This window comes from Macrobrachium rosenbergii, chromosome 51 (genome assembly GCF_040412425.1).
Source record: "Macrobrachium rosenbergii isolate ZJJX-2024 chromosome 51, ASM4041242v1, whole genome shotgun sequence".
In the NCBI taxonomy this organism is placed as follows: Eukaryota; Metazoa; Arthropoda; class Malacostraca; order Decapoda; family Palaemonidae; genus Macrobrachium; species Macrobrachium rosenbergii.
In genome coordinates, this window is record NC_089791.1 from 39262383 (window position 1) to 39276062 (window position 13680).

Consider the following 13680-nt stretch of genomic DNA (forward strand, 5'->3'; position numbering starts at 1 on the left):
AAGAAAATTAGAGAAAGGTCTCTCTATTTTCTGGTTTAACCCAACTACTTAATCCGTTTGCAGACCTCGTCAGAAGCAGGGGATGGGGAGCGACGCTAGTAAAAGAAATTTCAGGTTTGTGGAATGCGACAGAAAAAGAATGGCACATCAACAAGAAGGAGTTGAAAGCAATCCACCTGAGTCTCGCATGACACTTCCTACCATTCGTGACAGGGACAAATGAGTTCTGTTCATTCAGACAGCACCACAGCTGTCTTACATAAAAAAACAGGGGGCACTCCATTCTACTCCTCAGCGAGGTAGCAAGAGACCTCCTTTTGTGGGCAGAGAAGCACAAGATTCTGCTCCTAACGAGATTCATTCAGGAGCCTCAACGTGAGAGTGAGCGGACTGAGCAGAAGCACGAGGTTCTGTCCACAGAGTGGATTTTGCATCAAGAAGTGTGCAAGTCGCTGTGGAGACTTCAACTCTCTGCAGACCTGTTCGCACGAATGCAACAGGCTCCCAATCTTCTGCTCTCCTGTCCCGGGACTACAGCTTCAGACGATGAATGCTACTGAATTGGTCTGTCTGGACCTTTACGCCTTCCCGCTGCTCAAGATGTTAGGTGCGGTGTTGAGGAAATTTCAGCACCACTCCAACACCAGGATGACGCTGATAGCCCTCTTTCGCTCTCCAGGATTGGTTCCCAGTTCTCATGGATCTCTTGACGACTCCTGAGGAGCCTTCCCAAACAGAGTAGATTTACTCAGACAGCCCCACTTCAGGAGATTTCACGGAAACCTGTCAAGTCTGGTTAACTGGCGCTAGACCATCGAACGCCACCGTGAATAAAGGATTTTCGGAAGAAAGCGCCAATCCATCGCTAGAGCTACAGAAGACCATCTTTCGATCATGTACAGGAGTCCAAGTGGAATATGTTTCGTTCATGGCGCAAAGATCATGACATTTCCTCTTCCAGAACCTCGTGACGATTATGGATTTTCTTTGTTCCTCGGGAATAAGAACCTTTCTGTATCCACACTTAAAGGTTATCGAGCATGCTGGCTACTGTTTTTCGTCACAGAGGTTTGATATCTCTAATAACCAAGATATAACGGACCTTATTAAATCCTTCGGTACATATATATATATATATATATATATATATATATATATATATATTATATTATATATATATATATATATATATATATATATACATATATATATATATATATATATATATATATATATATATATATATATATATATATATATATATATATATATATATATATATATATATATATACATATATATATATATATACACAATTCATAACAATTTAAAAAACCATACTCTAATGGTTGGTAATGCTGTGCAGGCCTAAAGAAGTGATGGTAACACTACTTACAGACATAAACAGTCAGAGGAAGGATTTTGAGGGGGTGGGAGGCTGCGGAAAGTGTTGGGAAGGGGGGAGCAGTTGGCAACACTGCCCAGGGAGAGGTGTTAGTAACAATGCTCACAGGAATAATCATGCAGAATAAGGGTTATGGAGGGAGGGGGGAAGTGATGAGGAAGTTTCCTGAAGGGGGAGGGTGGCAGAGGAAGGAGTCTTCTAGGTGGGGATGGGGTGGGAAAGCCATGCAGGATGGGGGGGACAGAAGTAGGCAGGCATTTAATCTCTCGAGAGCTTTTACTTTGATTTATGTTTTTCATGTTCATGTTTTTTCACATTTTCTTAAAGATATTACTGTAATTTGTAATACTCATGCACAATGGAAAAGAGAAAGAGAGAGAGAGAGAGAGAGAGAGAGAAGATCAGTTACCATACTAAGAAACTCCCCTACATACAGCCTGTAACAAACACACACACACACACACACACCTACCTTCCCTTTCTCCCTTATTTCTCATTTCTTATTTCTTGGTGTTTGTCATACAGTCATTTTGTCTGCATATGATAGAGAGAGAGAGAGAGAGAGAGAGAGAGAGAGAGAGAGAGAGAGAGAGAGAGAGAGAGAGAGAGAGAGAGAGAGAGAGAGAGAGAGAGAGCTTGAAACCATGAAGTCACTTGCCACATCATCTTACATCATCAGTTCAATAGCATTTGATAGGTGTGTGGGTGGGCAAGCGCCCATGCTTTTAGTAAGCTTTCCTGCTATTGGCAGAAATGCATGTCATTACACATCACTGTGACTTTGCTTTTTAATGGCTGATAAACATATGCATCAAAAATATATCTTTCTGCAATTGGCTATACTGTATCCAGAAAGTATCAGTGCACTCGGTAACAAAAAGCATTTTCCTTCTCTGTCCATTTGTGAGTCCTCACTCCCTTTTTTTATTGGTTCACGAGTGTTTGCTGTATGCAATGCTTTTGGAGCAACATGAGGCCTTTGTTGCAGTGCCTCCAGCATTGCAGTGTTGTTACTTTTCTGTTATGCTGTGCATTATTTGTATACACCAACTTATCCTAAGAGGACAAAGAAGGTGTTGACCTTTCAAGAAAAGTCTGAAATCACAGTGAGAATCGAGATAGACTGATCTATGGTATGTATCACAGAGGAGTATGGGATTGCCTAATCAACCCTTCAGGATATCAAAAATGCCAGGGACAGGCTGAAGAAATATGCAACGGACATTGGGAAGAAGGCTTCCATGAGTCAGGTTCCCAAGGTCATAGCAAAAGGTTGTCATGAGGACACTGAACAGTCATTTGATCTTGTTCCATCAGCAAAGAATGCCTGGTGTGCACTCTTACAGTCTGAGTTGAAGGCTGCAGCTATGAAGCTCACAGGTCCGTATGGGGTTGCAGACTTTAAGCACCTGAAGGCTGGCTGTATCAGTTCAAGATTCAACATGGTGAAGCTTTGGATGCTTCTGAGGAGGGAATAGGCAAATTTTTATGAAAATCTACAATGCTGATGAAACGGTATATTCTATCACTCCTCACCCATTAATACCTGGCTGACAAGAAAGAAAAGAATTTACCTGGTCAAAAACTTTCCAAGTATTATGTCTGCTTCGTTACATTCAAACACTTCTGTTAGCCATTGTTGCCAACCTCCCTCCTACAGGGGCCTGAGAGCTCAAATCATTACTTCTTAGCAATAGCTGGATTTTTTCAAGGAAGTATGACATCCTTTTTGGATGCCTGAAAGGGTTGGTGTGAAGGAATGGAAGCCTTACTTCCTGGTCTAAACAAATTCTTAAGGCCTTGAGCTGAGAGAAGGTTCTGCTGAGGATGCTTATGCCTAAATATCTGAGAGCTACATAGCAAATACCAGATTTCCTATTTCTCTTCCTGCGCAATATTGCCTTGGCTTTCTGAGCTGCAGAAACCAAAGGGGTGAGGACTGCAAGAACTGAGCTCATTGACTCCATAGTAAATGAAGTATGATGAATGAAGAGGTCCAATCTGGAGATGTCCAAGATCGGTCTCCATCCTCCTAAGGCCTTTGATACAAGAAAAAAAAAAATTGTAAAACCCCATAAGGACCCGAGACCATTTCAACCAAGCCTTTCATTGTCAGAGAGTTCGGTTCTTGCTGTAGGATCTGGAGCATCTCCTCATTGTAAAGATAAGAGGGTAAATATACAAGAGCAGCAGCTAGAAGAGGCTGGGACATAAAAGGAAGTTTGTAACCTTCTCTCAACACCCTCACCACCCAGAGATCCACCTCCAGACCCTGCCAGACCGAATAAAAGAGGGTCAACCTCCCTCCTACAGTAGCCTGAGAGCTCAAATCCTTACTTCTTAGCAATAGCTGGATTTTTTTCAAGAATATTCAACATCCTCTTTGGATGCCTAAAAGGGCTGGCTTGAAGGAGTGGAAGCCTTACTTGCCCAGTCTAAACAAATTCTTAAGGCCTTGAGCTGTGAGAACAGAAGGTTGCTGCTGAGACTGCTTATGCCTAAACATCAGAGAGCAACACAGCAAAGACCTGATTTCTTATTTCTCTTCTTGCACAATACTGCCTTGGCCTTTTGAGCTGCAGAAACCAAAGGGGTGACAAAGGGGCAAAGTTGTTCCCACCACTTTGCTATGGAATAGGTGAAAGAGTGAATAGACTCTCAGAGCATAAGCCTTGTCTATGCACCCCAAAAAGTCACTAAGCTGGTACCCTGCTGAGCAAGTGGCTACTTACAAACCTTCCAGCCAATAGCATGTCATCATGGAGAGAGAGGGTGAACTGATATTATGTTTACATTGGTAAAACCAATTACAAATGTCAGGATGATCAGGTTTTTTTATACAGTACATACTACAATGATAACAGATCAATATAATAATACCTGTACAGTATAAATGGCATCTATAAGTGAAATAACATTTATTGATATTTTGCTGGCTTTTTCATTAAAGGATATGTATAGTATACAGAGAGAGAGAGAGAGAGAGAGAGAGAGAGAGAGAGAGAGAGAGAGAGAGAGAGAGAGAGAGAGAGAGAGAGAGAGAGGGGGGGGGGGGATTGAATTGAGGTATGTTTACATTGGTAAGCTGTTTTGTGATTTTGAGGGATTTTACTTTAACATTTTATTGATATTTTGCAGTGCTTACATTAATAATAATATTTGAAAATTAGTAAATCTTTTTTTTATCATGAAACATGTATGTAGTCACGAAAATAAAATGAAAATACAGTAATTAGTTAATATCGCTCTACAAAAAAAAACCATGAATTAGTGATTTTTCTGCGATACATGGAGATACATTCCACAGAAAAACCATGACTAAGTGAAACCACAAATGCTGAACCGTGATCTAGCAGGGGTCCACTGTAGATGGAAATCTCAAAGATGGAGATGGTTTGTGTATGGGCCAAGGCAGGAAGGGAAGCAGCCATAAATGTACATTAGTAGGTATGACACAGAACAGTGGGAAAGCCCCAGAAAATTAAGGAAGGAGGGCATAATCAGTACCCACACCAGATGGGAATTCAGGTAGAAAGTGCACACAACAGAAGATAACTGTGAGACCTCATATCACATTTACATAAGATAAAGTTTGGCCTAAAAGAGAAATTAGTAATTACACCTTCAAAATTTCTTTTTTTCTATGTACAGTAGTATGAAAGATTTTTAGACATCACAATAGCTCAGAAACCATAACAATAACATATATACAATGCCTTCCTTCAGCTGAAAAAAGGATAATATACTAATAAATGATAGTTTTATTGCTTGTTAGCTAAAGGAGCATACCATGTACTCCCCTTCCATATTAATGGACATCCAAATACTTAATTCCAAGAGCAAATACTCTTCACACGATGTAAGGCAGCATTATCAAAGAATGAATCCCTCTGGACTTTCAGAGTACATAAATACATGGATAAAGAAAAGATAACTGTCAAATCAGTCTCAAGAAAAAACATGCAACAGATTTTATATAATGTTCCTAAAGTATACAAGAACAGCAAGTATGCACAGGCTCCCTTTGTTTATTTTGAGGGGTCAAGGTGTTACAAGGGTTCCTGAGCTCTAAACATGTTCCTGACCCAATGTTAACAACCATAATTAATTTAAGATGTCAGGTAAGCCTCATCTCTACAACCACTCAACATCTGTGAACTTTTTGTCTTGCCACCACAGATATGGAAAAGCATTACCATCAAATGCATAACAGTCATCACCTCCCAAAACATTCCTTTTATCTGATATGCAAAATAAAGTATATTTTTCTCACAATACATACTGCTTCTAACACCCAGGTAGTTGCATAAAATGCCTATTTCCTTAAGCCCAGTTAGGTTGACAAAACCTGCTGTAAGAAAAAATTTTAAATGCATTTTTTAACCAATCTCAGACATTAAAAACACTTTAAATGCTGTGCAGCATACAAATGACTGTTTTTTAGGCACTTTTAACAGACTAAATCGTAGAATATATTTATGCAAAGCTGAAAAACCAAAACTTGAAAAACGTTTCAGCAATGTGTCACCAGCCTAAAAAAAATAAAAAAAACCTCTTTAGCTGCATCTTCACATACATTAATCAATATGGCAAAAGTTTTGGTATGCTGATAATCATCAATAAAAAAAATTCTCTTACTGATTTTAAACAAGAGGGCGAATTAAAAGATGAAAGATATCAAATAACAGTGCAGACACCACTTTTGTGTGTTGATAACTAATCTCACCTAACATTGCAGTTTTGGGTGGTAAGTTAAGATATTAATATACCATATGGACCTTTCCCTCTAGACAGGAATCCAAGAATAAAAAATAGAGAATTTGACAGATTATACACAAAATGAAGATGTCACATTTGTAGAAGAATGAATATGACAGCATAAATAGTAGGCAGTCAACTGTAAAAGTTTCATGCTCACTTGCATGAAAGTTCTAGCCTTTTAGCTCATGGAAATAAACAATAATAAAAAGTTAGCAAAAATGAAAAAGATGTAATCATACGATGGATTAAATGAAAAGATATACAGCAAAGCTCAGCAGGGTGTCCTGAAATTCAGAATGCAAAAGATACCAGTTCAATGTTGTCAGTGACAAACACTAGCAGAAAAGGAAAGTGCTCACAACTACTAACCACCACCTTCACATCTGTTCTACTTGATAAAAAATAAAAAAAAATCCTACTAACTTAGTAGTTAACAATAAGTTATTCAGTTAAAAATGCCATATAACTTACTGTAAAAAGCAAGTAAAACAAGGCACTGTATTTGTGTAAGAATTCACATATTCTTTAGAGAGTATTCTAATTAAGCATAAAGAAAAGCTGAACACTATCCTGATCTATATTTATCGCTATAAAAGGTAAGCCTGTACAAACCTGGAGTCACAGAACGGCTGTGACTAGGACTTCTAGTCACGCTGCTGTCTCTTGATGGCACATGAAGACCACCTCTTGAACCCCATGATGCCGCACTGCTACCCATGGTACCATTCCAGTCCCCTTGTAATCCGCAACCATAGAAGTCAGTGTCGCTCTCACTCTGTGTGTTTACGTCGTGTTCACTTGCTTCTGGCACTGACCACCGCCTATTTGCAATAAGAGTAAATGGTCCCAAGCTAGAATTTCTTTCCCATCCATCAGTACTTGGCCCTCCCATAGACCAACGTCGTGATAATGCATCATTAGGCCAACCTGAAGAGCTACCATTCATATAAGGAAAGAGTCCATAACATGAGCCTGGAGATAAGGTATTTACACTTAGACTGAGACTAGAGCCATAATTTGAGTTGGAGCTGTAACTTGTGCTGCTTGGGCACCCCGTCACACCACTGCTTGAGTTGGACCAGCCAGGAGCAGATGAAGTGTGTCGGGAATGACCACCCGAGGGGTGACGACTTCGTGCTTTTTCTTCTTTCCCTGGGCTCTCTAAGAGGGGAACTGATTGCACATTTTTCATACTGCCTGCTGTAATCTGTTGCTGCTGTTGCTGTCCAGGTACCCATGGTTGCTGACCTGACTGTGGATACTGACTGTTTCCCTGAGACAGGTCTGTGGGATGTGCAGGCACCCCTGAATTTGTAGATTTATTAAGCAACATACCAGCCTGTGACTGTGATGACCCACACTGGCTCTCATCTCTAAGATTTTGCAATATTCCAGTAAATCTCTCAATGACTACTGCTGAAAATTGATATTGCAAGCCCAAAAATGCAGACAACATTGCTTGAGTTACCTGGAAAACAAGAATAACATGATCATTTCACTGGCATTTTTACTGCTATACAATTATAAAAGCGTACTCTTGCCAAATAAAAAACACAAAAATCTAACATAAAAAACATTAAAAAAAATATTACCAGCTTTGTTTGTGTCAAGGAGCAGTGTATTGCTGACACAAAATTATAATTACCGTATTTGCCGGCGTATTAGACACACTTTTTCTTATTTGTAAATGCATAAAAAAAATTGCCTTGCGTCCAATACGGCCATATTATGGATGGGAGACCAAGCCCCGTAGCGTAGGCTAGACTAGGCCTAGCCTACAGCGAGCATAATGGGTAGGCCCAAAAATTGTTAATAACAAAGCATTGAAAAACAAGCCTAATTATTACAGTAAATTGTGTTACTAAAAATAAAATGTTGAAAAGCCGAATTATCAGTCTATTATAAAAAATTAAAAAAAAATTGCTTATGATACGATGAAAAATTGCTTATGATACGTCCGCAGTTAGCCTATAGGGGAAGCTCATATCATCTCACTGTACCTCCTTCCCAAGTAGACATAACCCACATCTGATGTCTTACATTATATAAGGACTGTTTTACCTTTGGAAAACATTTATTTAGAAACATTTATTTATTCTCTAGATAAGAAAAAAACATTCATACGCCTGTCAGCCATTTGCAATGAGTGGATGTAAACAAAATCATAGCACCACCCTGGTGGCCTGTTGGGTAACACATATATAAACAACTATGCAGCTGACCTGAGAGGAGGTAAGAGTTTGGGTATGGTTTCCCATAAAGTAACGTTGTTTATTTATGGTAAATTCCATATAGAGTTCAAACCCATGGCTGAAAAACAAAAAAGGCACTGTTATAACATCAAATTTAAACTAAAATCATACATTTTTCTGTACAAAATCACTTTAAAACATCATTCAATAAATGTATGATGAAACATACTAAAATTGTTTTTTCCAAAAATATCCTTGTAAAATGGGAGTGCATCTTATGCGAGGGTGTCTTATACATCGGCAAATACAGTATACCTTATAACTGGAGGCTAATTATCAAAAAGAAGGGTATTACAGATCTAAAACAAGAATCTAGAGACTCAGCCAAGACTCCTGATATTATTAAAAAAAACTCCCAGTACCCTCACGCAGTGCAAGATACCTACATTCACTCTGAATCATAAAGCTGAGACCTGAATTTCAATCCTAGTGCTGCTAAGATTCTGTACAATGGACACAGGTTCAAATATATGGGCGTAAATTTTTAATACTAAATAAACAAAAAGAACCCTGGGAAATTATTACCATTTGCATTATTTGGCAAATTAAAGAGGAACAAGAGACTGGTTCTCCTAAAAGCAGACCAATACATTATAACACAAATCCACAGCTTCTAGAGATTCCAAGTGTGATATTTTAATAATAAAATAAGGTTTGTTCATACTTACCTGGCAGATATATATATAGCTGTATTTCTCCGAAATCCGACAGAATTTCAAAACTCACGGCACGAGTGTGGCCAGGTGGATTAGTACTCATTCCCGCACGCTGGGAGGCGGGAATCGAACATTCCCATTTCTATTCAGATTTTCTAGTGCCACTGTCTCAAGAGGAGGCGGGTGGGCACTAGAAATATATATATCTGCCAGTGTAAGTATGAACAAACCTTATTATTAAAAATGATATTTTAATGATAAAATAAAGTTTGTTCATACTTGCCTGGCAGATCCTCTCATAGCTGTATTCTCTGATAGTCCGACAAATTTCAAAACTTACGACACACGAGTGGGAGATCAGGTATTAGTACCCATTCCCGCCGCTGGGAGGCGGGTATCAGAACCATTCCCATTTTCTATTCAGATTTTCTAGTGCCACTGTCTCCTGAGGGGAGGTGGGAGGCACTATGAATATATATATCTGCCAGGTAAGTATGAACAAACTTTATTTTATCATTAAAATATCATTTTGTTCATGAGACTTACCTGTCAGATATATATATAGCTGAATACCACCATTGGAGGTGGGTACAGACAGAATAGGATTTTGGAAAACACACTACATTGGTGAAAGATACTTTGGTTCCTTACCTGTTAGCATAGCTGACTGAGTGATTACTGTCACTCTAGTCCGCTTCTGCTTAACTAGAGTCTCCAGCAAGGGTGTGACCTGTATAGCTGGTGAGTTCTAGATGATCTGTCAACGGGGCGTGACCACAATGTGACAAGACCATAGACCATACAATGAGGGCAAAAGAGCAAAACCAACCACCTAACCAACACCTAACTAAGTTAGGATAACGTTTAAAGCTAACGATTGGGAAGACTGCCACAGGCAGTCGACCCAACAACCATAAAAAACACTATCCAACCATTTTCTAGGATAGGATGAGTGTCATCCTGCCCCCAGGAAAGCTGAAGCAAACGTATGGTCCTGAGCGAGAAGCAGTTCTCATATGTCGTCTTCAACATCTCTCCAGGTAGTGTGAGGCGAACACAGAGTTGTTCATGAAAATGTGGCACCCAGAATGTTACTGAGTGACATATTCTTCTGAAAAGCCACTGAAGTCGCCAACTGCCCTCACCTCGTGAGCATTGACTCAGAAGTTTAAAAAATCAGTGTCTTGACAGCATGAATGGGCTTCTTTAATCCTATCCCTCAGAAAGAAAAAGCCAGAGCATTCTTTGACATAGGTAAGTCCGTTCCTTTATGGAACACCATAAACTATCTGAGGGACCTCGACTGTCCCTTCTCGTCTTGTCTAAGTAGACTTTGAGAGCCCTAACAGGGCAAAGGACTCTCTCTGGCTCTTGAATTAGGTTTCAGCCATACCCTTGATTTCAAAGCTCTTGGGCCAAGGGTTAGACGGGCTTTCATTTTTCGCTAAAAGGAAGGGCTTAAAGAACAAACTGCGTTATGCCCTTTAAAGCCTATATGTCTACTAAAGGCTTGCAGTTCACTAACCCTCTTTTGCAGTTGCCAGAGCCGTTAGAAAAATAGTCTTCCTAGTAATGTTCCTCAAGAGATGCAGAACGAAGAGGTTCAAACGAACTGGACATTAAAACCGTGAGCACAACATCCAAATTCCAAGAAGGAGTCCTTAGCCGAGGCACCTTGGAGGTTTGAAAGATCTGAATAGATCGTGAAGGTCTCTGTTGTTAGACAGATCCAAGTCTCTATGCCTGAAAAACAGATGATAGCATACTTCTATACCCCTTGATAGTCGGGACTGCAAGTTTCACATCACTCCTCAGAAATAAGAGGAAGTCTGCTATCTGGCTCACAGAGTGATGGGAAGAGGAAATGCCCTTCTTTCTACACCATCTCCTAAAGACGGTCCACTTCGATTGGTACAAATTGCTGGAAGAGAGTCTTCTGGCTCTGGCAATAGCTTTCGCCACTGGTCTAGAAAACCCTCTCGCCTGGCCAATTTTCAATAGTCTGAATGCAGTCAGACACAGAGCGGGGAGAATTTGAAGATATCTCGCGGAGGGGTTGTATGAGCAGGTCTGCTCTCATGGGCAGAGATCTCGGAAAGTCTACTAGAAGAGAATGACCTCTGAGAACCATTCCCTCAAGGCCAAAATGGGGCGATGAAATCATCCTCGTCCCTTCCGACGACGCGAAACTTTCTGATGACTTCTCCGAGATCTTGAACGGGGAAAGGCATACACGCCCATCCCCGACCAATCCCAAAGAAGAGCGTCCACTGAGAGAGCTCCTGGGTCGAGAACAGGGGAGCAGTAAAGAGGAAGTCTCTTCTGTTCTTGGAGGTTGTGAAGAGATCTACCAAGGGGCGTCCCCAAAGCTTCACAGTCCCTGACAAACCTCTTGGTGAAGGGATCCATTCCTTCGGGCAGCAGTTGTCGCGCCGACTTAGAAGATCCGCACGGGCGTTCTCGCCTGCAACAAAAACTCGTGAGGATCGTGAATATTTCGGGCCTGAGCCTCAAAGAAGGATGTCCTTTGCTAAGCGCTGAACAGGGACCGAGAATGAGTTCCCTCCCTGTTTCTTGAGGTAATGAAAGGGCCGTGGTGTTGTCCGAGTTGATCTGAACAACTCGGTTAAAACTTGGCCTCGAAGAAAAGAAGGGCTAACTGAATAGCCGCTCAATTCTTTGAGGTTTATGTGCCAGGACACCTGTTCCCTCTCCAGGTGCCTAACACTTCTTCCCTCCCCAGTGTTGCTCCCCCCCCCAACCTGATGGGACGCGTCGGAAAACAACACTAGGTCGGGTTCTGAAGTTTGAGCGAGATCCTTTCTGCCAACTTCGATGGATCGAGCCACCACTGCAGTGATTCTTTACCTTTGGCGAATTCTCAGAGAAGCTTCAATTCTCCTTGTCGTGCCAGTTCTCCAACAGGAAGAACTGAAGAGGCCTGAGATGCAGACTCCCCAGGAAACAAACTTCTCCAGTGATGAAATGGTCCCCAGCAGACTCATCCATTCCCTCACCGAGCATGTTTCTTTCCTCCAGGAAGGCTGAAACTTTTTCTAAACACTGAAGTTGTCTTTCTTGGAGACGGAAATGCTAAAAAGCCACTGAATCCATCTGAATCCCCAGATAAACGATGGACTGAGTCGGGTCAGATGGGACTTTTCGAAATTCACCAGAAGTCCCAGGGACTTCGTCAAGCTGCAGAGTCAAAGGTCGTGTGGAGATCCTCCAGACACCTTGTCATTGACGAGGCTCAATGAGCAACTCGTCCAAATAAAGAGAGACTCTTATTCCTCCAAAATGTGACGCCAACCATCTGTGTTTTCCCAGGCGGTCAACATTCCTCATTATCAGATCCCGTGAAGACCATAGGAGCTGTGCTGGTATGGCCCGGTCCAAAGCAGGCCCTGAACTGGAATACCTGTCCCCAGGACAACCTGAGATATTTCATCGATAGAGGATGAATAGGGGCGTGAAAATAATCTTGGAGATCGAAGAAACCATCCAGTCCCCTGGTCTTAGGGCTCCCATGACCGACTGGGACGTCTCCATTACTGAACTTTTCCTTCAGAACGAAATGGTTCAACTTGTTGACGTCCAGAACTGGTCTCCATCCCCCTGACTGCTTGGGACCAGAAACAGCCTGTTGTAAAAGCCCGGGATTGTAAATCCGAGACTTGCTCCACAGCTCTCTTCTCGAGCATTTGCTCGAGCAGGTCAAACAGAATCTGCTTTTCTCCTTTGATAGGATGGCAATTGACAAATCAAAAACAAAGGAGGAGGCAGACAGGGAAGGGATCTTGTATCCCTTTAATGACTTGGAGGGACCAGCTGTCCGTCCCTCTCTCTCTCCAGGCTCTTGCAAAAATGAAGCCTGGCTCCTACCAGTCTGAAGATGAAAGGAGTCATTTGCTACCCTGGTCTTGAAGGGGCTCTACATTCCTTGAAAAACCTCTTCCTCGAAAGGGTCTCGATCTTGTTTTCCCAGGAGGGTCCTTACGAAAGGCTTCTGAATCTTGGAAGCCTGCCCAAGGGAAGAAGTCGGGGGCTGCAGGGACGTCTATGGAAGACTGGGCCAGAAGGTCCTGAGTAACTTTCTCTTGCAATGTGGAGGCCATATCCTTTGACTAAGGGTTGGGGAAAAGATGGCTAGAAAGCGGAGTTACAACAATTGATGCCTTCTGAGTAGGAGAGAAAAACTTCGCAATGAGACTTGCAAAGTAATGGCTAACTTTAAAAGCCCCGTGAAGCGACAGTCAAATGGGCAGCCAGTTCTTCGAGACCATCCCTAACCGCTTTGTCCATACAGGATTGGGCGCTAAACAAATCTCCCAGGCTAATGGAGTCAAACTCTGAGCCTGCAAGTCCAGACTCCCACTGACCAGTCCAAAAAGTTAAATACTTCTAAAGACCTGAATAGGCCTTTCAGATGGTGATGCCAGATAAAGACCAGGACACCTTTCATAGCTGAAGAAAGGAGATTACTACTGGGAGCGTCCTGACTTATCAAAATCCCCTTGGGAAAATGTAACTCTCCAACCAACCTCCTGTTTTGTCTTATAACTCAAATTCCTGCTTTTCCACTCAATCTTGATGGAGGCAGGGC

At 41.5% G+C, this 13680-nt stretch overlaps 1 pseudogene; it reads right to left on the reverse strand.

The window, feature by feature from the left end:
- The window catches only part of LOC136833030 (uncharacterized transmembrane protein DDB_G0289901-like), a 78600-nt pseudogene that overhangs the window by 39986 nt on the left and 24934 nt on the right, over window positions 1-13680 (reverse strand).